This window comes from Oncorhynchus masou, chromosome 24 (assembly GCF_036934945.1).
Source record: "Oncorhynchus masou masou isolate Uvic2021 chromosome 24, UVic_Omas_1.1, whole genome shotgun sequence".
In the NCBI taxonomy this organism is placed as follows: Eukaryota; Metazoa; Chordata; class Actinopteri; order Salmoniformes; family Salmonidae; genus Oncorhynchus; species Oncorhynchus masou.
Window position 1 is genome coordinate 111,574,461 of NC_088235.1, and position 25,214 is coordinate 111,599,674.

Genomic DNA, 25,214 nt, shown 5'->3' on the forward strand with positions numbered 1-25,214 from the left:
GTACATCACTGTAGTACATCATGGTACATCACTGTAGTACATCACTGTAGTACATCACTGTAATACATCACGGTAGTACATCACTATAGTACATCACTGTAGTACATCACTGTAGTTAGCATGGTACATCACTGTAGTACATCACTGTAGTACATCACTGTAGTACATCACTGTAGGACATCACGGTAGTACATCACTATAGTACATCATAGTACATCACTGTAGTACATCACTGTAGTTAGCATGGTACATCACTGTAGTACATCACTGTAGTACATCACTGTTGCACATCACTGTAGTACATCATAGTGCATCACTGTAGTACATCATGGTACATCACTGTAGTACATCATGGTACATCACTGTAGCACATCATAGGTCATCACTGTAGTACATAATGGTACATTACTGTAGTACATCACAGTAGTACATCATAGTACATCACTGTAGTACATCATGGTACATCACTGTAGTACATCACTGTAGTACATCACTGTAGTTAGCATGGTACATCACTGTAGTACATCACTGTAGTACATCATGGTACATCACTGTAGTACATCACTGTAGTACATCATGGTACATCACTGTAGTACATCACTGTAGTACATCATGGTACATCACGGTAGTACATCACTATAGTACATCATAGTACATCACTGTAGTACATCATGGTACATCATCTGTAGTACATCACTGTAGTTAGCATGGTACATCACTGTAGTACATCACTGTAGTACATCACTGTAGTACATCATGGTACATCACTGTAGTACATCACTGTAGTACATCATGGTACATCACTGTAGTACATCACTGTAGTACATCACTGTAGTACATCACTGTAATACATCACGGTAGTACATCACTATAGTACATCACTGTAGTACATCACTGTAGTTAGCATGGTACATCACTGTAGTACATCACTGTAGTACATCACTGTAGTACATCACTGTAGGACATCACGGTAGTACATCACTATAGTACATCATAGTACATCACTGTAGTACATCACTGTAGTTAGCATGGTACATCACTGTAGTACATCACTGTAGTACATCACTGTAGTACATCATGGTACATCACTGTAGTACATCACTGTAGTACATCATGGTACATCACTGTAGTACATCATGGTACATCACGGTAGTACATTACTATAGTACATCATAGTACATCACTGTAGTACATCATGGTACATCACTGTAGTACATCACTGTAGTACATCATGGTACATCACTGTAGTACATCATGGTACATCACGGTAGTACATCACTATAGTACATCATAGTACATCACTGTAGTACATCATGGTACATCACTGTAGTACATCACTGAGCGTGAGTTCACAGTGCAGGCCTGGGGGGGGGGGGAAGGTGAGCGAGGTGGGTCTGGATCTGGGCACCTGGTGGTGGCTGAAGCAACAGCAGTCATGGCAAGACGTAGGTCTTCAGGAGCAATGGAGGAGAAGACAAGAGTGGAGGAGGAAAGCGCATAAATGTAGATTGGACACTAACACAGTCTGCTGCTCAAACTCTGAGAGGAAGAACCTTGATAGTGCTGCTGCAAGTGTTATGTTTTTTGTGTGTTTTTATTTTAATTTAGTTTTTGAGTACGTGTGCGTATGTATGTGTGTGTGTGTGTGTGTGTGTGTGTATGTATGTATGTATGTATATGTGTGTATGTATGTACGTATGTATGTATGTATATGCACCTAGGAAAATAAATAGATTAAGAAAAATAAATGTTTTTATTTGACTTTATCATTCATTTTAATTGTATTTTTAATTATTTATTTTTTCAAATGTATTATTATTTTTTGACTTTTTTTTTTAAGCCTGTCACATCTGTGAATGTGGAATGTGTTTTGTTGGTTGATTGAAAAACAAGAAAACTTAATAAAACTTTAAATTGAAAAAAAAAATCTGAGAGGAACAGAGGACAGAGTCACTAATGGGTATCCTCTGGTGTGAAAGGGAAATGTCCAGCAGTAGAGACTGGAAACAATTGGTGACTGTATCTCAATGACTCGTAGATGGTATCTTGCAAATAGGACAGTCAGGAGTATGGCTACATGATGCATGGCTTCAATGACACACAACACATGGTCATCACCGTAATAAACTGTACATAGCTCCGAGTGTTTGAAGTGACAGAGGAATTCGAGAATAACACCACTTGTACAATGCCAAAACACCATTGCAAGTACATGTTTAAAGTCAAATGTGTAACAATTTAATTGTCTGTAGTTCTGTTAGTTCATTCTAATTCAAGAATTTATTCTGCTAATTGCTCCTCTATATGTTTAGCAGGTGGATGAGAAGGGGAATGTGTGATCTCCTCTCTGACTATGTACATACAGTAAAAAGAACCAAACATCTCCTGACACAATCTGCCAGCACATCCTGTTCCTGATAGTGATGCCCACACAGAGACAATGGGACGCCTCTCTGATTAGTGTCACCAGTCCTTATGCATCTCTTCTAGCATCATTAGTGCCTACTCTCCCCTCCCTCTAACTCTCTCCCGCTCTCCAGTACACTTGTCCCCAGCTCCTCACACTCTCCCATGCTCCTCACACTCTCCCCAGCTTCTCACGCTCTCCCATGCTCCTCACGCTCTCCCATGCTCCTCACGCTCTCCCATGCTCCTCACACTCTCCCTTGCTCCTCACACTCTCCCTTGCTCCTCACACTCTCCCTTGCTCCTCACACTCTCCCATGCTCCTCACACTCTCCCATGCTCCTCACACTCTCCCATGCTCCTCACACTCTCCCTTGCTCCTCACACTCTCCCTTGCTCCTCACACTCTCCCCAGCTCCTCACGCTCTCCCCAGCTTCTCACGCTCTCCCATGCTCCTCACGCTCTCCCATGCTCCTCACACTCTCCCATGCTCCTCACACTCTCCCTTGCTCCTCACACTCTCCCTTGCTCCTCACACTCTCCCTTGCTCCTCACACTCTCCCTTGCTCCTCACACTCTCCCATGCTCCTCACACTCTCCCATGCTCCTCACACTCTCCCATGCTCCTCACACTCTCCCATGCTCCTCACACTCTCCCCTGCTCCTCACACTCTCCCCAGCTTCTCACACTCTCCCATGCTCCTCACACTCTCCCATGCTCCTCACACTCTCCCATGCTCCTCACACTCTCCCATGCTCCTCACGCTCTTCCATGCTCCTCACGCTCTCCCCAGCTCCTCACACTCTCCCCTGCTCCTCACACTCTCCCTTGCTCCTCAAGGTCTCCCCTCCCTGATGTCCCCTTATCTACCCATTATATCCTGTTGTCCCCTTATCTACCCATTCTATACTGTTGTCCCCTGATCTACCCATTCTATCCTGCTGTCCCCTTATCTACCCACTCTATCCTGTTGTCCCCTTATCTACCCATTATATCCTGTTGTCCCCTGATCTACCCATTCTATCCTGTTGTCCCCTTATCTACCCATTCTATCCTGTTGTCCCCTGATCTACCCATTCTATCCCGCTGTCCCCTTATCTACCCACTCTATCCTGTTGTCACCTTATCTACCCATTATATCCTGTTGTCCCCTGATCTACCCACTCTATCCTGTTGTCCCCTGATCTACCCACTCTATCCTGTTGTCCCCTGATCTACCCACTCTATCCTGTTGTCCCCTGATCTACCCACTCTATCCTGTTGTCCCCTGATCTACCCGCTCTATCCTGTTGTCCCCTGATCTACCCACTCTATCCTGTTGTCCCCTGATCTACCCACTCTATCCTGTTGTCCACTGATCTACCCACTATCCCCTGTTATCACCTGATCTACCCACTGATTTGGTCCAGGCGTACCCTGCTCAGTCTCTCTCTGTTCTGCCTTTCCATCCCTCTAGATTGGGCCTCTGCATTGCAGCCCACAGAGAGAGACTGAGCAGGGTAAGCCTGTCTGCGTTGTGTCCAGGTCTTCCTATGGGCAGATGTGAGGAGAGGGATGACACACAGTGTGAAAGCAGCAAAACCATGATTGGTATGAAGTGGATCCAGTACCGCTAGCCAAACCATGGTTCACGGTACAGTACCTCAACTCACATGGCTGAGGACGGGAAAGGCCACAACAACAACAGAACAACAACAGCAGAACAACAGAACAACGACAACAACAGAACATCAACAACAGAACAAAAAAAACGGAACAACAACAACAACAGAACAACAACAGAACATCAACAACAGAACATCAACAACAACAACAGAACAACAACAACAGAACAACAACATCAGAACGCCAACAACAACAGCAACATAAAAACAACAACAACAACAACAGAACAACAACAACAACAACAACAACAGAACGCCAACAACAACAACAACAACAGAACAACAGCAGCAACAGAACAACAACAACAACAACAACAGTAACAACAACAACAGAACAACAACAACACAACAACAACAACAACAGTAACAACAACAGAACAACAACAACAACAACAGAACAACAGAGAGAGAGAAAGGCCCAGTGTGTGTCCTGTGCACATCACCACGGTACGCCTGTGGTTTCTGGGGCTTATTGTGAAAATGGCGGCCTGGCGGGCCAGATGGCTACTTTCATGAGTGTGTGAGCATGGATTATTCCTCCTGCTACATCTGGGGCTCCACATGGCACAGCAGACTGTGGCGGGAGGGAGAGGCAAGCGGGTGGACAATGGGGGCTTTGTCCCAAATGGCAATCTATTCCCTATTATAGTGCCCTCCTTTCGACCAGAGCCCTATGGGGAATAGTGTGCCATTTGGGATGCCTACTGTACATGGGGATGGCAGCCCTCCGGTGCACCAGCCATTCACCTGATCCCATCCATGCCCAGTGCCCTCTGACAGGGCACTGCATGGCACAATGGCAGACCAAAAGGTTACACGCCCAGGCATAAACTATAGAGTTCAACAAGACAAATATTCTTCAGATATTTAGGCGGTGTCAGACTACCTGTAGCCTCAAGCCCACCATCACAATATCCATCGCCATCGTTAAAGACACCATTCTGTATACATCTGGCCCTTTTATGGACACTGTGTTAACAAACCTCCAAAAGAGCTTCAACACCATACAACACTCCAACTAAATGCAAGTAAAACGAAATGCATACTCTTCCACCAATCGCTGCCCTTCACCCGCCTGACTAGCATCACTGCTCTGGACGGTTCTGACTTAGAATATGTGGACAACTGTAAATACCTAGGTGTCTGGCTAGACTGTAAACTCTCCTTCCAGACTCACATTATTAAGCATCTCCAATCCAAAGTTAAATCTAGAATCGGCTTCCTAAAATAAAAGATGCGTTGTTGTACTGCTTTCTCTCCTTTGCATATAAAGAAGCTGATTAAACAGCATGATCATTACACAGGTGCACCTTGTGCTGGGGGCGCAATAAAAGGCCACTCTAAAATGTGCAGTTTTGTCACACAACACAATGCCACAGATGTCTCAAGATTTGAGGGAGCGTGCAATTGGTATGCTGACTGCAGGAATCTCCACCAGAGCTGTTGCCAGAGAATGGAATGTTAGTTTCTCGACCATAAGCTGCCTCCAACGTCGTTTAAGAGAATTTAGCAGTACGTCCAACCGGCCTCACAACTGCAGACCAAGTGTAACCATGCCAGCCCAGGACCTCCACATCTGGCTTCTTCAACTACTGGATTGTCTGAGACCAGCCACACGGACAGCTGATGAAACTGAAGAGTATTTCTGTCTGTAATAAAGCCTTTTGTGGGGATAAGCTCATTCTGATTGGCTGGGCCTGGCTCCCCAGTGGATGGACCTTGCTCCCCAGTGGATGGACCTATGCCCTCCCAGGCCCTTCCCAGTCATATGAAATCCATAGATTAGGGCGTAATTAATTGATTTCAATTGACTGATTTCCTTGTAACTGTAACTCAGTAAAATCGTTGAAATTGTTGCATGTTGCGTTTATATTTTTGTTCAGTGTATTTCAGACATTGTCTCAGTTGGTGGTTCATTTAAAGTGGTCATTTCACTTGACTGTTGCTCATTGCACATGCAGACAGTAGACCAACAAAAATCGTTAAGTTAAAAAGGTACAACAACATAAAATTCATTAATTTACTCATTTTCATTCCTATAGTATTTTCTCATATTCGTTTTCTCACGTTAGACATGTTTGTTTAATTTCCTTTAAATATTCAGTATGAAATGAATGTTCTAATGGTTATAAATATGAACTAATTTGTGATGATTCTACTCAAAAATGCAATCTGCGGGTGCACTTTTGAAAATGTTATTAAAAGAGATGGAAACATGCTCTGGATGATTGTTAAATAAAGGGATATACCACTGCTCTCTACACTGTATGGAGTCCCTCTTACGAGTAAAAGGCAACACATCATTAGATTAATTAAAACGCTTTCAATTCACTGACTGTTTTTTCCTTCTGCAAATGTAACACAAATGCTTTCACTTTCCATCTGTGAGTCAAACTTGTAATCTGCTCTAACTGATCGTAGATCAGACATCATAATTGGCTTTTAAGAGAACAATCTGTCTGGTCAGAAACAGAGCCTCTCTTGTTGTCTCTGTGCTCTGGTCTACCACACCATCTGTTTGTCATATTCTATCTCTCTTCCACAATGGAACAATAGCTAAACAGTTCATCTCTGTATAGAATGTGTATTTCTATAACTTGTTGTTATTAAATTCAATTATACAGTATGACAATATTCCTTGTATTCCATATATATATATATATATATATATATGTGTGTGTGTGTGTTTTGTACATGGATCATGATCATATGCTATACAATTAAGATAAATCATCGACTGTATCATTCATTAACATAATCCATTAATTAGGAACGAACAAATCAGTGTGAGGTGGAAGATAAAGCCCTATTCTCTGACTGTAGTCTATCCAGGCCCTATTCTCTGACTGTAGTCCATCCAGGCCCTATTCTCTGACTGTAGTCCATCCAGGCCCTATTCTCTGACTGTAGTCCATCCAGGCCCTATTCTCTGACTGTAGTCCATCCAGGCCCTATTCTCTGACTGTAGTCCATCCAGGCCCTATTCTCTGAATGTAGTCCATCCAGGCCCTATTCTCTGACTGTAGTCCATCCAGGCCCTATTCTCTGACTGTAGTCCATCCAGGCCCTATTTTCTGACTGTAGTCCATCTAGGCCCTATACTCTGACTGTAGTCCATCCAGGCCCTATCCTCTGACTGTAGTCCATCCAGGCCCTATTCTCTGACTGTAGTCCATCCAGGCCCTATTCTCTGACTGTAGTCCATCCAGGCCCTATTCTCTGACTGTAGTCCATCCAGGCCCTATTCTCTGACTGTAGTCCATCCAGGCCCTATTTTCTGACTGTAGTCCATCTAGGCCCTATACTCTGACTGTAGTCCATCCAGGCCCTATCCTCTGACTGTAGTCCATCCAGGCCCTATTCTCTGACTGTAGTCCATCCAGGCCCTATCCTCTGACTGTAGTCCATCCAGGCCCTATTCTCTGACTGTAGTCCATCCAGGCCCTATTCTCTGACTGTAGTCCATCCAGGCCCTATTCTCTGACTGTAGTCCATCCAGGCCCTATTTTCTGACTGTAGTCCATCTAGCCCCTATCCTCTGTAGGTAGTCCATCCAGGCCCTATTCTCTGACTGTAGTCCATCCAGGCCCTATTCTCTGACTGTAGTCCATCCAGGCCCTATTTTCTGACTGTAGTCCATCTAGCCCCTATCCTCTGTAGGTAGTCCATCCAGGCCCTATTCTCTGACTGTGTCCATCCAGGCCCTTTTCTCTGACTGTAGTCCATCCAGGCCCTATCCTCTGACTGTGGTGCATCCAGGTGAACATACCATCGCCCAGTGTTCTCTAACCACACGTGAGACAGGCCTTCCCTTTGATGAACCAACACAGATCCGGCTCACCGGGCCATGGTGCCAAATATCCTGGGTGGAAAGGGGCTTTGATCTGCTCTGGACCTAGATACCTGTAGAGGAGATTAGACAAAACACACGCCTTTGCACTTCATAGTCAGTGTCCCCATGGTGAAAAGTAGTGGACTATAAATGGAATAGGGTGCCATTGGAGCTCAAGCCATACACAAAGGACAGTTGTCAGCCCCAATGTAAAAAAATAAAATAAAAATCAACAACAAAACACCTTTGTACTTCTTCTTTTTTAAGAGTTAAAAAATGTAATTATTAAATGTAGAAAGGAAAATAAGAAAAGCTTCCAGACATTGTCAGGAATATGAATTGTCTTGTAGCACAGCTGCTCTTTGTTTGGTGTGTACCAAAATCTTGTGTCACATAAAGAATGTGTAACGCTTGTGAAGTCTGCAGATATGTCTACTGTTTCCAAATCAATGTGATGCTACTCATGATCTCTGCTTTATGTCTGAAGAGCTTTATTCAATCCTGGGGTCTGCATTATACCAATGCTGTAGGCGCAATAACAGTACATACGCTGCAATTAATCAATAAGGCCCGAGGAGGTGTGGTATATGGCCAATATACCACGGCTAAGGGCTGTTCTTATGCACGACGCATCGCGGAGTGCTGGTACATAGCCCTTAGCCAATGGTATTTTGGCAATATATCACAAACCCCCGAGGTGCCTTATTGCTATTATAAACTGGTTTCCAACGTATTTAGAGCAGTAATAATACATGTTTTGTCATACCCGTGGTATACGGTCTGATATACAGTACCAAGGCTGTCAGCCAATCAGCATTCAGGGCTCGAAACAACCAGTTTATAATGAATCATAACCATAATTTCTGATAGGAAGAGACATCAACCAACAACAGCTTGGTATGATCACAGCCTTGTCTAAACTATAAAAGAACGGTATGGTGGCCATGAGAGGACAATGACTGCTGACTGCAAGATGATGTATTCAAACCTTTAAAAAAACACAAAATAAACAACAACAACAAGAACAAAAGTGCAAGGCTGTCTGTTAGCATGGCCCACTGTCTTGAATGAATGAAATGAATTAGCATCTGCTTGTGAGAGACCAGAGGATGCGCGGTGACATGAGCAGGCCATTACAACAATGATGAGGATGTCTACATGGCCTTGTGTTAAAGAAATTAGACATAGCAGCCGTCGTTTTTTAAGACAGGGTGACAGTTCTGCGCACACTGTGGCAACCTAGAGTGACATGGAAATGTGTGGGGTTGCATAATGGCAGAGCTGGAGCCTGCGTGGCCTTAGCTCTGTGCACTGTGCACTCTACTGCTAAGAGGAGCCAAGAGAGAACACGTATCCCAAACGGCACCTCGTTCCCTATATAGTGCACTACTTTAGACCAGAGCCCTATAGCCCCCTGGTTAAAAGTAGCACATTTCTAAGGGAATAGGTTGTAATTTGGGACACGGAGAGAGGAACGCACCCATCCTGCTGTTCTGATGACAACGGACCGGGCATTGTGCTTAAACAATTTAATAAAATGCAGCGATGGTGATGATAACGTCACAAGATGTGAAATACCAGGGGAAAAAAATGATGTCCGCAGAGACAGAGGTTATCTAAAACAATACGACATGGAGATCTGACTTTGCAGAAAGTCTCCGCTGTCCTGTCCTGTCCTGTCCTGTCCTGTCCTGTCCTGTCCTGTCCTGTCCAATCGTTTCTGGCTTCTACAACAGAAAAAAAACAAAAACAGATGAGGAACGATGGCTGGGCCTGTATGTTGTTGACTCAGAGACTTTGGGTTATGTCCCAAATTGCACCCTATTCCCTATGTGGTGGGAGTCCCATAGAGCCCATACAGTTCTGGTCCCAAAAAACTAGTGCCCTATACAGGGAATAAGGTGTAATTTGGGATGCATCTTAGGCCTGTATGGGAAATAACATTTATTTTCCACTCTATTGTTTTATTTAAGTGTTACTCTTTTCACTTCCAGGCTATTGGGAAAGGTAGTAGTGTGGGCTTCAACATAGGTTATGTGGTGTTGGAGGCGTCTGATAAATTTGTCTTGCAGGTGTAATCTGATACGGTAGAGAGAGAGAGGGGGAGAGAGAGAGAGAGAGAGAGATCGGCTCGCAGTTTCCCAAGTGATTTATGATTGAGGACATGTTAATAAAAAATATCGAAACAATCGTGTCTCTGCTGGGGGAAGATACGGTGTACATCACACAGAGCCCGTAGAGAAAGAGAATATCCTGCCTGCTCTGTAATGGTAGGCCCAGTCTGGTCTGTATTGGTGCCCAGTTCATTCGCCTTCACTTGAATTGAGGTTCTTGTTATGTATGGTGACATTTACCTATCGGCTTTCTTGAGGACAGAACGAGTCTAATAGATGAAGCTAAAGCAAAGTTGTGTTTGGAAATATCTCAAGCTCCCAATGGACGGGCTAACTTCTCAGACCCAAACCGATAAGCTCCTCTAAACAACAGAGTGAGACATCTGAACATACAACGCCCTCTTTATGATGTCACTTTAATTCTGAGTGTTGGGGGTGTTTACCTGTCCTTTAAAAACATTATATCAACTGACAGATCACCAGCACTCTCAGCACGGTCCTCCAGCCTGGTCTCATAGACTAGACGTGACATAGTTAACGTAAATCGGGGGGAAACACAAATGAGTATGATCTGTGATGTTTAGTAAAGTTACATAAGATAGAAGGTTACTTAAAGGCAAAGATGATAGGAGGCTGGTTGGGTTGGATGGGTGGACGTAAAACGTGAGCATCTAGCAAACCAAAAGGTTTCGTGTTTGAATCTCTTTGAACTTTAACTAATAAGCTAAAATGTATTCAGACCATTTTCTCCACATTTTGTTACGTTAAAGCTTTCTTCTAAAATTGATTAAATAAAACACTTTCCTCATCAGTCTACACACAATATCCCATAATGACATCACAATACCCCATAATGAAAAAGCAAAAACAGGTTGTTAGAAATGTTTGCAAATTAAAAAAAGGAAAACGAAATACCTTATTGTCACGGCTTTCGTTGTGGGAAGGAGGAGCGGACCAAAATGCAGCGTAGTTTTGATTCATTTTATTAAATACGGAAACTATACACGATAAACTAACAAAATAACAAACACACGAAAACCGAAAACAGCCCTATCTGGTGCAAAACACAGAGACAGTAACAATCACCCACAAACACACAGTGAAACCCAGGCTACCTAAATATGGTTCCCAATCAGAGACAATGACTAACACCTGCCCCTGATTGAGAACCATATCAGGCCAAACACAGAAATAGACAAACAAGACATCCAACATAGAATGCCCACTCAGATCACACCCTAACCAATCAAAACATAGAAACATACAAAGTAAACTATGGCCAGGGCATGACACTTATTTACATCAGTATTCAGACCCTTTGCTATGAGACTCGAAATTGAGCTCAGGTGCATCCTATTTCCATTGATCATCCTTGAAACGTTTCTACAACTTGATTGGAGTCCATCTGTGGTAAATTCAATTGACTGGACATGATTTGGAAAGGCACACACCTATCAATATAAGATCCCACAGTTGACAGTGCATGTCAGAGCAAAAGCCAAACCATGAGGTAGAAGGAATTGTCCATAGAACTCCGAGACAGGATTGTGTCAAGGCACAGATCTGGGGAAGGGTACCAAAACATTTCTGCAGCATTGAAGATCCTCAAAACACAAAGGCTTCCTTCATTCTTAAATGGAAGAAGTTTGGAATCACCAAGACTCATCCTAGAGCTGGCCGCCTGGCCAAACTGAGCAATCGGGGAGGTGACCAAGAACCCGATGGTCACTCTGACAGAGCTCCAGAGTTCCTCTGTGGAGATCACTCTAGTACTCCACCAATCAGGCCTTTATGGTAGACTGGCCAGACAAAGCTACTCCTCAGTAAAAGGCACATGACAGCCCACTCAGACTGTGGCGAAGGTTCCCCTTACAACAGAACAATGATCCTAAGCACACAGCAAAGACAATGCAGGAGTGGCTGCGGAACAAGTCTCTGAATGTCCTTGAGTGGCTCGGCCAGAGCCCGGACTTGAACCCGATCGAACATCACTGGAGAGACCTGAAAATAGCTCTGCAGCGATGCTCCCCATCCAACCTGACAGAGTTTGAGAGGATCTGTAGAGAAGAATAGAAGAAACTTCCCAAAGACAAATCAAATCAAATTTTATTTGTCACATACACATGGTTAGCAGATGTTAATGCGAGTGTAGCGAAATGCTTGTGCTTCTAGTTCCGACAATGCAGTAATAACCAACAAATAATCTAACTAACAATTCCTAATCTACTGTCTTATACACAGTGTAAGGGGATAAAGAATATGTACATAAGGATATATGAATGAGTGATGGTACAGAGCAGCATAGGCAAGATACAGTAGATGGTATCGAGTACAGTATATACATATGAGATGAGTATGTAAACAAAGTGGCATAGTTAAAGTGGCTAGTGATACATGTATTACATAAGGATGCAGTCAATGATATAGAGTACAGTATATACGTATGCAAATGAGATGAATAATGTAGGGTAAGTAACATTATATAAGGTAGCATTGTTTAAAGTGGCTAGTGATATATTTACATCGTTTCCCATCAATTCCCATTATTAAAGTGGCTGGAGTTGAGTCAGTGTCAGTGTGTTGGCAGCAGCCACTCAATGTTAGTGGTAGACAGGTGTGACAAGCTTGTAGCGTCATACACAAGAAGACTCTAAAAACAGGTTTTTGCTTTGTCATTATGGGGTGTTGTGATGTCATTATGGGGTATTGTGATGTCATTATGGGGTATTGTGTGTATATTGTTGACTGAAAACAAACTATTTAATATATTTTAGAATAAGGCTGTAACGTAACAAAATGTTCAAAAAGTGAAGGGGTCTGAATACTTTCTGAATCCAATGTACCTCTTCAATCAATCAATAAAATGTATTTATAAAGCCCTTCTTACATCAGCTGATGCCACAAAGTGCTGTACAGGATCCCAGCCTAAAACCCCAAACAGCAAGCAATGCAGGTGTAGAAGCACGGTGGCTAGGAAAAACTCCCTAGAAAGGCCAGAACCTAGGAAGGAACCTAGAGAGGAACCTCTTTTTAACTACTTTGCAACTACTTAGCATGCTCGCTAACCCTTCACCTAACCCTAACCCTGACTTTAACCCTTTAACCTAAATCCTAACCTTAACCCTAACCCTAACCCCTAGAGCTAGCGAACGTTAGTGTTAGCCACCTAGCTAACGTTAGCCACAACAAATTGGAACTAGCTACATATCATACGTTTTGCAAATTGTTAACATATTCTACATTTCCAGAATTCGAGACATATTGAACGAATTGCAGTTCGTAAAATATTTGACTATTTGCTATTTGGAACATATCATATGAAATGGATGATGGACATCCACAAATTAATATATACCATAAAAAATGTAACATACAGTATTTTACTAAATGGAGTGTTGCGGATTTACGTATAGAATAATACGAAATGCTGTGAGACCACATTGGGTTTTCAAGTGCTGTCGCTGTCAAATCCACAAGTGGCTCCTGGTATTATATCCAAAGCGGGCATTGCCATTGGGTGCACAGATTTGCATTTAAAGAAATCCCATGCAACCTTGTTTTTACAAGTTCGATCCCTGAAATGTAAGATGTAATATACACCTCGATTAGACTTATAGAAATTCTTATTATTTTGTTTAGTGTTTTTCAATTTGAAAGTAATTATTTTTTATATAGCTACACTTTCTGATGATCAAGAGAAGATGCTCACCGATTGGACAGTTCCAATGCAGTTACACCTCCGACACCGCCAAAACATCAGCAAAACATCCCTTGGACAATACAAAAACTAGCGTATCCACCCTAGTCACACCCTGACCTAACCAAAATATAAAGAAAACAGAGAAATCTCAGGTCAGGGCGTGACAGTATACCTTCAAATTAAACCAAATCATTTGCACTCATGACTAAAGGATTCAATTACATTTTCTGCAAACAACTTATAAGCAAATACGTTATGAATATATTGTTACAAATAAACTTACAAGGTTGCTAGCCAACTATCCTGCTAACGTTAGCCCCCTACTAGCTTGCTAATGTTAGCCCGACCAGCCTGCTAACGTTACATTAGCACATGGGAAATACCCCAAAACATAGAAAAACAAACATAGACTACCCACCCAACTCACGCCCTGACCATACTAAATAAATACAAAACAAAGGAAATAAAGGTCAGAACGTGACAACCAGGTGCAAACTACCTGCCCTCCATGACACCTACACCACCCGATGTCACAGGAAGGCCAAAAAGATCATCAAGGACAACAACCACCCGAGCCACTGCCTGTTCACCTCGCTATCATCCAGAAGGCGGGGTCAGTTCAGATGCATCAAAGCAGGGACCGAGAGACTGAAAAACAGCTTCTATCTCAAGGCCATCAGATTGTCAAACATCCATCACTAACATTGAGTGGCTGCTGCCAACATACTGACTCAAATCTACTTATATAAACTACTTTAATAATTAAAAATGGGATGTAATAAATGTATTACTAGTCCCTTTAAACAATGCCACTTTATGTTTACATACCCAACATTACTCATCTCATATGTATATAATGTTGTCGTGTTTTTGGCTATGCCGGATTAAGTGATATGACATGCTATTCTATAAAATCCTTTCTCTGTAATTAATATTACCTGATTGAGATAATCATGCAAATGTAATTAACTAGAGAGTCGGGGCACCACAAAATAATATTTATAGAGCTGTTATCTTCCAAATAAACACTAAAAGACCTAGTAATATTTTACATCAATAGCAGTCAATATTAATTGTCACCTTAATTCAGTCTCATCTGAAAGTTGTACATTTTTGGTTATCTTCTCTAACCCTGGCTAACAAGTTGAATCAGCAATGCAAAATTGGGTTTATTTTTTTACTAAATACTTAACTAATCACACAGAATTACATATACACAGAATTAATCATAACTTGATTACAAATTACATCATAAAGGAAAACGTCCCTAGCGGGCGAAACAGATATGACAGCTGGTTACACAAAAGAAAAGGGGCTGGGTTTGAGCGAAAGAGCGGGAAGACTGAGGGACAAAGGAAGAAGCTGTGCTATCGTAAATACAGTATCTTATACATTCTGAATTACCGCCCATTTGGAAGGAAAATGCAATAAGTATTGACTCTGAGCTGCGCTTCGGTAGGTTGGTGGTAGATGGAAGGCCGTGTTGCCAAACTGAGTCCTTTGTCCTTTGGAGAATTTCTCTGGTGGTCAATTGGATACGTTGTAGTAACGTCGTTGTGTGGTGGACAGGATACTCTTTCTGTTCTTTCCTAGCCCGCGTTTGCAGCTGCTGTGGCTAACTCAGCGGCTAGGAGGTATCACTTCTGTTATGAAAAAAAGTTCAAAGTTCATACCATTCGCAACCAAAGCTCACGCTGAGGTTGGCTTAGTTCTGTAGTTGACATGTTAGTCCTTTTAACGCAGAGGCTGCAGACCTCACGGACTTGGAACAGGAGGTTACATTTTCGTCAAGGCTTTATATAGTGGAGGGAGAAGGGTGTGTCTGAAAGATTTTATAACCCATGTCTCTTCACAGGGTCGGCCTGAGCAGAGCCCTAACCTTATGAAAACCCAAAATCTCTCATTTGGAAGCTAAAATTACATTTAATCTTTTCACCAATAATTTTATATTCAAATGTTTAAATTGAACAACAATTCCATGTGAATCCGATAACTCTGATGTGTAGACTTTCCACTGTAGAATTTATGTCATCCTTTCATCGATGAGAATGTCTCAGATGACAACCGAACTGACATTATATCCATTAAGTACCACCGCATATGTTCCATTGGTCGGATTACCAGAATATAGTTCATTTCCCCCCCCACCTTCTGATGTTCCCAGAATCTCTATGTTAACCATAGGGGTTTTCAAATGTCACATCAGTAGGGCACAGAGAGGAAAAAGGGGGGTAGAGGTATTTATGACTGTCATAAACCTTCTCCCAGGCCAACGTCATGACACTGTACTCTATACCATCTACTGCATCTTGCCTATGCCGTTCGGCCATCGCTCATCCATATATTTATATAAACGTATTCATATTCATGCCTTTACACTTGTGTATAAAGTAGTTGTTGTGAAATTGTTAGACTACTAGAAGCACACGCATTTCGCTACACTCGCATTAACATCTGCTAACCATGTGTATGTGACCAATAATATTTGATTCGATTTGGTCTCAGTGCAAGAGGCGTCACTACAGTCCCTGGTTTGATCCAGGCTGAATCACATCTGGCTGTGATTGGGAGTCCCATAGAGAGGAGTGCAATTTGCCCAGCATTGTCCGGGTTTGGCCGGGGTAGGCCTTCATTGTAAATAAGAATTTGTTCTTAATCTAGCCACTGTGTCAGATTTCAAAAAGGCTTTATGGAGAAAGCAAACCATGCTATTATCTGAGGATAGCACCCCATCAAACAAACACAGACAATCATATTTCTTCCCGCCAGGCGTGATACAAAACTCAGAAATAATGATATAATTCATTTGAAGATCTTTTACGGTTGGCACTCCAATATATTCCATAAACATCATAAATGGTCCTTTTGTTCGATTAATTCTGTCGTTCTATCTCCAAAATATCCATTTATTTGGCGCGTTTGATTAAAAAAAACACTGGTTCCAACTCGCTCAACATGACTACAAAATATCTAGTAAGCTACCTGTAATCTTGATCCAAACATTTCAAACAACTTTCCTAATACAACTTTAGGTATCTTTTAACGTAAATAATTGATAACATTTAAGACGGGATAAATTGCGTTCAATAGCGATAAAAACAAAGTGGAGTGAGCTTTCAGGTCGCGCGCCAAAACCACAACAGCACACTAGACTCGCCCTACTTCTTCATTTCTCAAATGAAAAACATCAACCAATTTCTAAAGACTGGTGCCATCCAGTGGAAGCGATAGGAACTGCAAGCAAGTGCCTTAGAAATCTAGATCCCTATAGAAAACTAATTGAAAACAATGTCACCTCAAAAGAAAAATTCTGGATGGTTTGTCCTCTGGGTTTTGCCTGCCAAATAAGTTCTGTTATACTCACAGATATGATTTTAACAGTTGTAGAAACTTTAGAGTGTTTTTCCTATCCACATCTACTAATTATATGCATATCCTAGCTTCTGGGCCTGAGCTTCAGGTAGTTTACTTTGGGCACGCTTTTCATGCAGACGTGAAAATACCGCCCCCTAACAGGTTATTAACTGTGACCACACTGTGTTGTTGCATTGGTGTGTAAAAACTTCTTACCCTTTAACCCTTGATCTGATTGAATCTAGGCCTTTATAGATGGATGTAGATGGAACACAGGGTATGGAGGGAGAGATGACGATGGAATACAGGGTACGGAGGGAGAGAAATTATTTTAAAAGTATTCACAAACTGAAGGCATGCAGCACTCTCATTTAATTCCACTTCCGTTATTTTACTATTCCTGAAATCTCCATCGATTTCTGTCAGGATGTCTTTGTTGAACACAAAAATAATCTCCTTGTAACACAATGTTCTTCTTTGCGAGAACAAATTATACCCAACATGAGTACAGGCCTGACATGGACAGATGTAGAGTTGCTGGCATGCATCCTGTTTGACAAGCTGAATGCAGCCGGCAGCTCAACCCCCTCCAGGAATGCATTAACAAAGCAATTCATTCTATCATTAATTTAAAAATGGAATCATAATTCAGTGACCACTTCAAATTAATCTATGTTGGTGTGGTGTTGTCACTGAAAGTTCCCAGAACGATCCTTCCCTCTCCACTCTGCACACTTTTCTCACATTCTCCTCCTCTCTGTGTCGTCAAGAAAAAAAAAGACAGAGCCTGCATCCCAAATGGCACCCTATTCCCTACATAGTGCACTAATTTAGACCCAAATGGTACCCTATTCCCTATATAGTGCACTACTTAGGGAATAGTGTGCCATTTCAGACACACACAGTCTCATTTTTCACCTCGCTCTGTTTCAGGGGAGATCCTTGTCTGAGGTTGGCCGTGGTACCGAATGGCCTTGGATAGAACCCAGAATGGGTTGGCTGTTCATGCAGCTGTTCTCAGACAAACTGTGGCCTGTAATGCCACTTTAATTGTAATTCATGGCCTTGTAAATTAGAGATAGTGAGATAGTGTGTACACTGCCCAGGCAAATCTAGTATAAAACACTGTAGGCCCTACCATTAGTAAACTCCACAGGACAATACAACATGTGTGAGTCTAAGTTACAATGTTATTATTTACATTTAGAAGAAAAATGCAGCGAATGATTTATCCCCGTTTATGTGAATTTAATGTTCAGAATTACAGGGCAGATTATGAAAGGGTAGTGGGTAAAGGAATGGATAGTCCCTCTACTAACAGTGACTCTCTTTAAAATAGCTTTTAGCTACCATGTAGAATAAACTACAGGCCTTACTAAACAGACAAAAACATAATGCTGCATACCACCGAAAACAAACTAGCTCTTAATTTTATGATAATCTCTTAAATTGTTACATAGTGTCAATCTGAAGGATTGTATCTACCACTGCTAAGGGGAGAGCAGGCCTGTTTCTCATATGTGTTACTCTTTCCTATATGACCTCTCTGTGTCTGACTGGGACTAACAGCTGTTCCATCTGTTGGATAGGACCCTATCTACTCGTGCACTTAATCACAGAACGAAGACATTTAGGTACCCATTAGGGAACCACTTGAAGTAAAAGATAACCTAATGTCCACGACTGAGCGATAATGTTTTTTTTTTCACCTATTTTTTTCAGACACTAGTGTCAAATATTTTCACAGTGAGGTTGTGGATTTTCCCCTCATTACACCCCACAGTGTGACTCTACTCTGAGTGTTTCTCTGGACTCCTTCCAACAGTGTTTACTCATTCAACCAGAGAAGTGGGATTATAAATATATGTGAGCGGAGCGGAATTGTTGCCAGATCCACAGTCTGAAACTATTCTGAAGGTGATAACTTGTTAATGAGGAGCTCTTAGCAGGAACATCACACCACCGCGTCTGCGTCAAGAATGGCACTCTATACCCTGTCTACTGTAGTGCATTACTTTTGACCAGGGCCCAGTAGTGCATTACCTTTGACCAGGGCCATGTAGTGCATTGCCTTTGACCATGGCCACGTAGTGCATTACCTTTGACCAGGGCCCTGTGGTGCATTACCTTTGACCAGGGCCCTGTAGTGCATTACCTTTGACCAGGGCCATGTAGTGCATTACCTTTGACCAGGGCCCAGTAGTACATTACATTTGACCAGGGCCATGTAGTGCATTACCTTTGACCAGGGCCCGGTAGTACATTACCTTTGACCAGGGCCCAGTAGTGCATTACCTTTGACCAGGGCCCAGTAGTGCATTATCTTTGACCAGGGCCATGTAGTGCATTGCATTTGACCAGGGCCATGTAGTGCAATACCCTTGACCAGGGCCATGTAGTTCATTACCTTTGACCAGGGCCCAGTAGTGCATTACCTTTGACCAGGGCCCAGTAGTGCATTACCTTTGACCAGGGCCATGTAGTACATTACCTTTGACCAGGGGCATGTAGTGCATTACCTTTGACCAGGGTCATGTAGTGCATTACCTTTGACCAGGGCCCAGTAGTACATTACCTTTGACCAGGGCCCTGCAGTGCATTACCTTTGACCAGGGCCCTGCAGTGCATTACCTTTGCCAAGTGCCCAGTAGTGCATTACCTTTGCCAAGTGCCCAGTAGTGCATTACCTTTGACAAGCGCCCAGTAGTGCACTATATAGGGAATACAGTGCCGCTTGGGAGCGTAGACCTCATCCACAGAAGGAAACCAATGTTGGTGGTGGTGTTGTCACTGAATGTTCCCAGAACGATCCTTCCCTCTCCACTCTGCTCTGCTCTGCTAGCCGCATCCCTCCAACACTTGAGAGATGTCCCTATTAACACAGTGGAACCAGAAACCTGTTTTTTCTTTCTCAGGGCAAGAGGCCTCTATTCTGACCAATTAAGTCTGTGAAGTCATTAGATTAAGATAAGAACTTATCTTATACTTTGAGATAGACCGTTATGTGTTGTATTTTTTCTTCTCTCCCCCTCTCCTCTCATTCCCTCTCCTCACATTCCCTCTCCTGTCCTATCTCTCCTTTTGTCTCACAACTCTGAGCTAGCAGTAATTGGGAGTTGCTCTAACCAGAAAGTCAAGATAGGATTTTAACCCTGTCACTGTTTAACCTTTTGTGCCTTGGATAGGTCAGCAAAGGTGCAAATGGAGACATGTTAAAGGCCCAATGCAGTAAAAAACATGCTTTTTTTCATGTGATTTATATATACTACAACACAACATAGACAAAAGGATGTGGACACCTGCTTGTCGATCATCTCATTCCAAAATCATGGGCATTAATATGGAGTTGGTCCATATGCTGCTATAACAGCCTCCATTCTTCTTGGAAGGCTTTCCACTAGATGTTGGAACATTTACTGCGGGGACTTGCTTCCATTCAGCCATAAGAGCATTAGTGAGGTCGGGCACTGTTGTTGGATGATTAGGTTTGGCTCGCAGTAGGCATTCCAATTCATCCCAAAGGTGTTCAATGGAGTTGAGGTCAAGACTCTGTGCAGGCCAGCCAAGTTCTTCCACACCGATCTCGACAAATCATTTCTGTATGGACCTTGCTTTGTGTACTGGGGCACCATCATGCTGAAACAGGAAAGGGCCTTCCCCAAACTGTTACCACAAAGTTGGCAGCACAGAATTGTCTACACAGGTATTGATCTGTATGATGTAGCATTAAGAAGGGGTCTAGCTCGAACCACAAAAAACAGCCCCGGACCATTAATCCTCATCCACCAAACTTTACAGTTGGTACTATGCACTGTGGCAGGTAGAGTTTTCTTGGCATCCGCCAAACCCAGATTTGTCCATCGGACTGCCAGATGGTGAAGTGTGATTCATCACTCCAAAGAACGCGTTTCAAGCTTAATGGCGGCCAGCTTTACACCACTCCAGCTGACGCTTGGCATTGTGCATGGTTATTTACTAAAATAAACTGAAGTTTAAAAAAATGTAAGGAAAAAATATATATATAAAAATAACCAATAATTAAACAGCAACAATAAAATAACAGCAGCAAGGCTATATACAGGGGCTACCGATACAGAGTCAATGTGCAGGGGCACCGGTTAGTCGAGGTAATTGAGGTAATATGTACATGTAGGTAGAGTTATTACAATGACTATGCATAGATAATAAACAGAGGGTAGCAGCAGCACAGAATCGGGGGATGGGGGAAAATGCAAATAGTCTGGGTAGACATTTGACTAGCTGTTCAGGAGTCTTATGGCTTGGGGGGGGGGTAGAAGCTGTTAAGAAGTATTTTGGACCTATACTTGGAGCACTGGTACTGCTTGCCGTGTGGTAGCAGAGAGAACAGTCTATGACTAGGGTGGCTGGCGATTTTTGGTGCTTTCCTCTGACACCGCCTGGAATAGAGGTCGTGGATGGCAAGAAGCTTGGCCCCAGTAATGTACTAGGCCGTTCGCCCTACCCTCTGTAGTGCCTTGCAGTCGGAGGTCAAGCAATTGCCATACCAGGCAGTGCTGCAACCAGTCAGGATACTGCCGATGGTGCAGTTGTAGAACTTCTTGAGGATCCGAGGACCCATGCCAAATCGTTTCAGTCTTCTGAGGGGGAATAGGCATTGTAGTGCCCTCTTCACAACTGTCTTTGTGTGTTTGGACCGTGATAGCTTGTTGGTGATGTGGACCCCAAGGAACTTGAAGCTCTTAACCTGCTCCACTACAGCCCCGTCGATTACAATGGGGGCGTGCTTGGTCCTTCTTTTTCCTGTAGTCCACAATCACCTCCTTTGTCTTGATCACGTTGAGGGAGAGGTTGTTGTCCTGGCACCACACGGCCAGGTCTTTGACCTCCTCCCTATAGGTTGTCTCATTGTTGTCGGTGATCAGGCCTACCACTGTTGTGTCATCGGCAAATTTAATGATGTTGGAGTCGTGCTTGGCCATGCAGTCATGGGTGAGCAGGGAGTGCAGGAGGGGACTGAGCACGCAACCCTGAGGGGCCCCCGTGTTGAGGCTCAGCGTGGCAGATGTGTTGTTCCCTACCCTTACCACCTGGGGGCGGCCCATCAGGAAGTCCAGGATCCAGTTGCAGAGGGAGGTTTTTAGTCCCAGGGTCCTTAGCTTATTGATGAGCTTTGAGGGCACTATGGTTTTGAAAGCTGAGCTGTAGTCAATGAACAGCATTCTCACATAGGTGTTCCTTTTGTCCAGGTGGGAAAGGGCAATGTGGATTGCAATAGAGATTGCATCATCTGTGGATCTGTTGCGGCGGTATGCAAATTGAAATGTGTCCAGCATTTCTGGGATGATGGTGTTGATGTGAGCCATGACCAGCCTTTCAAAGCACTTCATGGCTACAGCGTGAGTGCTACAGGTCGGCAGGTCACCTTAGTGTTCTTGGGCAGAGGGACTATGGTGGTCTGCTTGAAACATGTTGGTATTACAGACTTGGTCATGGACAGGTTGAAAATGTCAGTGAAGACACTTGCCAGTTGGTCAGCGCATGCTCGGAGTACACGTCCTGGTAATCCGTCTGGCCCTGCGACCTTGTGAATGTTGACCTGTTTAAAGGTCTTACTCACATCGGCTACCCAGAGATGGATCACACAGTCGTCCGTATTAGCTGGTGCTCGCATGCGTGCTTCAGTGTTGCTTGCATCGAAGCGAGCATAGAAGATATTTCGCTCATCTGGTAGGATTGTGTCACTAGGCAGGTCGCGGCTGTGCTTCCCTTTGTAGTCCACAATAGTTTGCAAGCCCTGCCACATCCGATGAGCATCGGAGCCGGTGTAGTACGATTCAATCTTAGTCCTATATTGATGCTTTGCCTGTTTGATGGTTCGTTGGAGGGCATAGCAGGATTAGACTCGCACTAATCCATGGCTTCTGGTTGGTGTATGTACGTACAATCTCTGTGGGGATGACGTTATCGATGCACTTATTGATGAAGCCAATGTGTTGTACTCTTTAATGCCATCAGAAGAATGCCGGAACATATTCCAGTCTGTGCTAAATAAACAGTCCTGTAGCTTAGCATCTGCGTCATCTGACCACTTCCTTATTGAGCGAGTGACTTGGTACTTCTTGCTTTAGTTTTTTCTGGTCAGATTTGCCAAATGGAGGGTGAGGTAGAGCTTTGTACCCGTCTCTGTGTGTGGAGTAAAGGTGGTCTAAAGTTTTTTTGCTATGGTTACACATGTAACATACTGGTAGTAATGAGGTAAAATGAGGTCAAATGGATTTAAGTTTCCCTGCATTAAAGCGCCCAGTCACTAGGAGCACCGCCTCTAGATGAGCATTTTCTTGTTTGCTTATGGCCTTATACAGCTGGTTGAGTGCTGTCTTTGTGCCAGCATCGGTTTCCGGCCGCAAAACCTGTACCTATAGGGGAGGGTCTAGGTGGGCGTCTGTCCGCGGTGGCGGCTCTGGCGAGGGACGTGGACCCCACTTCACCATAGTTTTTCTCCACCTCTTTATTCGCCTCCGTGGCCACTTAAGAGCGGCGACCCTCGCCACCGACCTCGGACTGGGGACCCTAGCCACGGGTCCCGAATGGACGGGAGATTCCGGCAGCACCGGACGGACGGGAGATTCCGGCAGCCCCGGACGGACGGGAGACTCTGGAAGCTCCGGAGTGAAGGGCGATTCTGGCAGCTCCTGGCTGACTGGGGGCTCTGGCAGCTCCTGGCTGACTGGCGGCTCTGGCAGCTCCTGGCTGACTGACGGCTCTGGCAGCTCCTGGCTGACCGACGGCTCTGGCAGCTCCTGGCTGACCGGCGGCTCTGGCAGCTCCTGGCTGACCGGCGGGTCTGGCAGCTTCGGGCTGAGCGGCGGCTCTGGCAGCTCAGTACTGGCGGGCGGCTCTGGCAGCTCAGGACAGACGGGAGACTCTGGCAGCTCAGGACAGACGGGAGACTCTGGCAGCTCAGGACAGACGGGAGACTCTGGCAGCTCAGGACAGATGGGAGACTCTGGCAGCTCAGGACAGACGGGAGACTCTGGCAGCTCTGGACAGATGGGAGACTCTGGCAGTGCTGGAGAGGAGGAAGGCTCTGGCAGCACTGGACTGGCGGGAGCACCTGTAGGAAGAAGATGGAGAGACAGCCTGGTGCGGGGGGCTGCCACCGGAGGGCACACAGGAGGTCTCGAGCACCGAGCCTGCCCAACCTTACCTGGTTGAACGCTCCCCGTAGCCCATCCAGTGCGGCGAGGTGGAAGAGCCGGCTTCATGGCACCTGGCTCGATGCCCAACCTATCCCGGCCGATACGAGGTGCTGCAATGTACCGCACCGGGCTAAGCACGCACACCGGGGACACCATGCTCCTCACGGCATAACACAGTGCCTGCCCAGTCCCTCTCTCTCCACGGTAAGCAAGGGGTGTTGGCGCAGCTCTCCTACCCGACTTCGCCACACTCCCCGTGTGCCCCCCAATACATTTTTGGGACTGCCTCTCGGGCCTCCTTGATCACCGTGCCAACTCCATTCGCCGGTATGCCTCCTCATATTGTTCCAGAGAATCCCAGGCGGGCTCCTCCCTGGGTCGACTGACCACCTCTCTATTTTGTCCCATGTTGTAATATAGTCCAGATCTCCTTGCTGCTGCTGCCCGTTACCACGCTGCTTGGTCCTTTGGTGGGTGGTTCTGTAACGGCATTCGTCCTCCTCCGACGAAGAGTAAAAGAGGTCGGACCAATGTGCAGCGTGGTAAGTGTTCATGATTTTTAATAATAATCAAAACTGAACACTGAATAAGAAAACAACAAAGAAACAACCGAAACAGTTCTACCTAAGTATGATTCTCAATCAGAGACAACTAACGACACCTGCCTCTGATTGAGAACCATACCAGGCCAAACTCAAAAACCAACATAGAAAAACCAACATAGACTGCCCACCCAACTCACGCCCTGACCATACTAAAACAAAGACAAAACAAAGGAACTAAGGTCAGAACGTGACACTATGAAAAATATAGATTGGCAGATAGTGTGGTCTACAGCTTATCATGAGATACTCTACCTCAGGTTAGTAAAACCTTTTAAACTTCCTTAATATTAGATTTCATGCACCAGCTGTTACTGACCAGACACAGACCCAGACCTCCACCCGTTGTCTTACCGGAG